The following is a 5,452-nucleotide window of genomic DNA, read 5'->3' on the forward strand; positions in this document are numbered from 1 at the left end:
GCTGGTCCCAGTGTTTTGCTGAAGGGGCCAAGGGGGTCTGAGGCGTAAGGCACATGTTCTCAAGGGGCTGTAGTAGTTCTCAGGATGGGCAGTGATTGCAGCCCTTCCAAATCCTGAGTTTAAATGGTGCTGATATTCTATGTTCCTTTAGGGATGTGAGCATTACTGGCTAAATATACATTTACTGCCCTTGCCAATTGGTGGTAAGCTGCTGCCTTAAATCCCTGCAGTCCAAGTGGCGTAGGTACAGCTACCAGTGCTGTTCCACTGACCCAGTGAATGAATAGCAGTATAACTTCCAAGTCGTGATTGAGTCTGACTTGGGGAACCTGTGGTCCAATATGCTTGTGGTGGTAGACAACGTGGGTCTGGCAGGTGCTGTTGAAGCAGCCGAGGCGGTGTTGCTTGATAGCAATATAGATGACTGCTTCCATCACTTTGCTGATGATTGAGAGTAAACAGATTGAACATAAGAAATAGAAGCAGGAGTAGGCCATCTGGCCCCTCAAGCCTGCTCCGCCATTCAATAAGATCATGGCTGATCTGATAGTGGGTTCAGTTCCCGCCCGCTCCCCATAACCCTTAATTTCCTTATTGGCTAAAAACCTATCCATCTGTGACTTAAACGCATTTAATGAAGTAGCCTCTACCACTTCATTGGGCAGAGAATTCCAAAGATTCACTACCCTCTGGGAGAAGAAGTTCCTCCTCAACTCTGTTCTAAATTGACTCCCCGGTATTTTGAGGCTATGCCCCCTAGTTCTTGTTTCCATTGACAATCCTGCTGTTTCTACCCTGTCTAGCCCCTTCATTATCTTATATGTCTCTCTAAGATCTCCCCTCAACCTTCTAAACTCCAAGGAGTACAGGCCCAGTCTGCTCAATCTCTCCTCATAAGCCAACCCCCTCATCTCCAGAATCAACCTAGTGAACCTTCTCTACACCCCTTCCAAAGCCAACACATCCTTTCTTAAATAAGGGGACCAAAACTGTACACAGTACTCTAGGTGCGGCCTCACCAGTGCCTTGTACAATTGCAGCAAGACCTCCCTGCTTCTATACTCCATCCCCTTCGCGATAAAGGCCAACATTCCATTTGCCTTCTTGACCACCTGCTGCACCTGCAAACTGTGTTTTTGTGGTTCATGCACAAGGACCCCCAGGTCCCTCTGCACAGTAGCGTGTTGTAATATTTCACCGTTTAAATAATAGTCCCTTTTCCTATTATTCCTTCCAAAGTGGATAACCTCACACTTACCAACGTTATACTCCATCTGCCAGATCCTCGCCCACTCACTTAACCTATCCAAATCTCTCTGCAGATTCTCCGTGTCTTCCACACAATTCGCTTTCCCACCCATCTTAGTGTCATCCGCAAACTTTGTTACCCTACACTCGGTCCCCTCCTCCAGATCGTCTATGTATATGGTAAATAGTTGAGGCCCCAGCACCAATCGCTGCGGCACGCCACTAGTCACGGATTGCCAACCAGAAAAGCACCCATTTATACCTACTCTCTTTTCTGTTAGATAGCCAATCTTCAATCCAAGCTAACACTTTACCCCCAACTCCGTGCACCTTTATCTTTTGCAGTAACCTTTTGTGAGGCACCTTATCGAAAGCCTTATGGAAATCCAAATACACCACATCCACCGGTTCCCCCGTGTCAACCGCACTCGTCACCTCCTCAAAAAACTCCAGTAAATTAGTCAAACATGACTTTCCCTTCCTGAATCCATGCTGCGTCTGCTTGATTGAACCATTCTTATCCAGGTGTCCTGCTATTTCTTCCTTTATGATAGATTCCAGCATTTTCCCAACTACGGATGTTAAGCTAACCGGCCTGTAGTTACCTGCCTTTTGTCTGCCTCCTTTTTTAAACATGGCATTAGCTGTTTTCCAATCAGCTGGCACCTCCCCGGAGTCCAGTGAATTTTGATAGATTACAACTAATGCATTTGCTATTGCCTCTGCTGTTTCTTTTAGTACCCTGGGATGTATTCCATCCGGACCAGGGGACTTGTCGACCTTTAGTCCCATTAGCCTCCCCAGCACTACCTCTTTAGTAATAGTGATCGTTTTAAGGTCCTCACCCCCTATAGTCCCATGACCATCTATTTTTGGTAAGCTATTTGTGTCCTCCACTGTGAAGACCGACACAAAAAACTTGTTTAAGGCCTCAGCCATTTCCTCGTTTCCCATTATTAAATCCCCCTGCTCATCTTCTAAGGGACCAACATTTACTTTAGCCAATCTTTTCCTTTTTATATATTAGTAAAAACTCTTACTATCAGTTTTTATATTTTGTGCTAGTTTACTTTCATACTCTATCTTTCCTTTCTTAGTAGTTCTTTGTTGCTTTTTAAAGCCTTCCCAATCCTCTAATTCCCCACTAATCTTGGCTACTCTGTATGCATTGGTTTTTAATTTGATACTCTCCTTTATCTCCTTGGTTATCCCTTACATCCCTTTTTCACTGGAATATATTTTTCCTGAGTACTGAGAAAAATCTTCTTAAAAATCCTCCGCTGTTCCTCAACTGTCCTACCAATTAGTCTGTGTTCCTAGTCTACATTCGCCAACTCTGCCCTCATCCTATTGGAATCCCCCTTGTTCAAGCAGAGGACACTGGTTTGGGACCCTACTTTGTCACCCTCCATCTGTATTAGAAATTCAACCATATTGTGATCACTCATTCCAAGAGGATCCCTCACAAGGAGATCATTTATTTTACCTGCCTCATTACACAGGACCAGATCCAGGATAGCTTACTCCCTCGTAGGTTCTGTAACATACTGTTCGAGGAAACTATCGCGACAGCATTCTAAGAACTCTTCAAGTCCACTGCGTCCGACTTGAGTTGACCAATCAATGTGGAGGTTAAAATCCCCCATGATTATTGCTGTTCCATTTCTACATGCATCTGTTATTTGTTCGTTTATGGCCCACCCCAAAGTTATTATTTGGGGGCCTATAGACTACGCCCACCAGTGACTTTTTTGCCTTACAATTCCTTATCTCCACCCACATTGATTCCACATTTTGCTCCTTAGAGCCTATATCGTCTCTCACTGCCACCCTGATGCTATCCTTGATTAACAGAGCTACCCCACCTTTTCCTTCCTGTCTATCCTTCTGAATTGTCTGATACCTGTGGATATTTAGTTCCTGGTCACCCTGCAACCACGTTTCTGTAATGGCCACTAGATCATACCCATATGTAGTAATTTGTGCCATCAACTCATTCACTTTGTTTCGAATGCTACGTGCATTCAGGTAAAGTGTCTTTCATAGATCATAGAATCCCTACAGTGCAGAAAGAGGCCATTCGGCCCATCGAGTCTGCACCAATCACAATCCCACCCAGGCCCTATCCCCATTATCCCTACATATTTACCCACTAATCCCTCTAACCTATGCATCCCGGGACACTAAGGGGCAATTTAGAATGGTCAATCAACCTAGCCCGCACATAGAACCATAGAAAATTACAGCTCAGAAACAGGCCTTTTGGCTCTTCTTGTCTGTGCCAAACCATTTTTTGGACTGTGGGAGGAAACCCACGCAGACACAGGGAGAATGTGCAAGCTCCACACAGACAGTGACCAGAGCCGGGATTCGAACCCAGGTCCCTGGAGCTGTGAAGCAACAGTGCTGACCACTGTGCTACCGTGCAGCCCGCTCGTCTTTATGTTAGTCTTTCCTACCTGGACCCGAATTGTTAGTGCATTCCTTTGTTTGCATGCTCTGTCCCTTCCCATCACAGACTGGTTTTTCTTCCCCAGACCAACTCCCTGCACTGCGTTGACTACCTCCCTTCTCATACTTGTCACCTTTTTTACTCTGCCTGAGGTTAGATTCCTGCCATCTTCTATACTCCCTGTTCTATTACATGGTCTGGAAACTTTACTAACCTCTCCTGAGCTCTCGTCTCCTTTAACTAATTGAAAGTCCTCACCATTAACCTGCACTCCTACCCTCTCCTTTTACCTTTGATTTTCTAATTCTCCATACCACTGAACGCTTCCCCCCCCCCCCCCACTATTTAGTTTAAAGCCCTATCTACAGCCCTAGTTATACGATTCGCCAGGACTCTGGTCCCAGCACGATTCAGATGAAGACCATCCCATCGGAACAGGTCCCCTCTTCCCCAATACTGGTGTCAATGTCCCATGAATTCAAACCCCTTCCTCCCACACCAATCTTTGAGCCACGCATTTACCTCCTTAATCTTCTTAACCCTGTGCCAATTCGCTTGTGGCTCAGGTAGTAATCCAGAGATTATTACCTTTTTTGTTCTGCTTTTCAATTTAGATCCTAGCTTTTCATATTCCCTTAGCAGAACCTCAGTTCCAGTTCTTCCTATATCATTGGCACCGATGTGGACCACGACAACTGAATCTTTACCCTCCCACTCCAAGTTCCTCTGCAGCCCAGATGAGGTATCCTGAACCCGAGCACCAGGCAGGCGACACAACCTTCGGGATTCTCGATCCTGGTCACAGAGAACAGTGTCAATGCCCCTAACTATACTATCCCCAATTACCACTACATTTCTTTTTTCTCCCCCCACTTGAATGGCTCCCTGTACCACGGTGCTGTGGTCAGTTTGCTCATCCTCCCTGCATTCCCTGTTCCCGTTCACACAGGTAGCAAGAATCTCGAACCTTTTGGACAGGTTCAGGGACTGAGGCTCCGGTAACACTACTCCCTGGATCCCTCTACCTGCCTCACTCGCAGCCACACCCTCTTGTCCCTGACCACTGTCTGAATTCAAGGTAGTTTTTCTAAGGGGTGTGACTGCCTCCTGAAACACAGCGTCCAGGTAACTCTCCCCCTCCCTGATGTGTCGCAGTGTCCGGAGCTCAGAATCCAGCTCATCCACCCTGAGCCGGAGTTCCTCAAGCAACCAACACTTACTGCAGACATGTTCACTGGGAACCACAGTGGGGTCCACCAGCTCCCACATCATGCAGAAACAACACATCACCTGACCCTCCATCCTTATTGTATATGCTTTGTTTTTACAGGAAAAAAACTTATAAACAAAGCACTAAACCTGTCCTGCCTCACCCGTTTCCTCCTAAGCCCGTTGAGCCAAAGCCCTTCAGCCCTCACTCTGCTGCCCGCTGGAAAGTGCGGCCTGCTTTTTAAACCTCCTGTGCGCTTACTAAATTTTTCTCCTTTTTCCCAGGTCACCCCGCGCCCGGCCTACTTCCGCTTCCCTTAAACTCATAAAAGAGAAACCCCGCGATAACGTAATGAAAATAAAGTTATTCCCTTACCCTTTTTCCTGTATCACAAATCGCTCCTCTCAGCCTTGCTCCGGTTGAACAATGACAACGCTCCCCCCAGGTAAGTAGCTTTTATTGAAAAAAATAAAAACTTCCTTCCCAAGTCAACCCGCGGATTGGCCGGTAACTGGCTAGATTGGATATCTTGGGAATTTCCC

This window comes from Mustelus asterias, chromosome 2 (genome assembly GCF_964213995.1).
Source record: "Mustelus asterias chromosome 2, sMusAst1.hap1.1, whole genome shotgun sequence".
In the NCBI taxonomy this organism is placed as follows: Eukaryota; Metazoa; Chordata; class Chondrichthyes; order Carcharhiniformes; family Triakidae; genus Mustelus; species Mustelus asterias.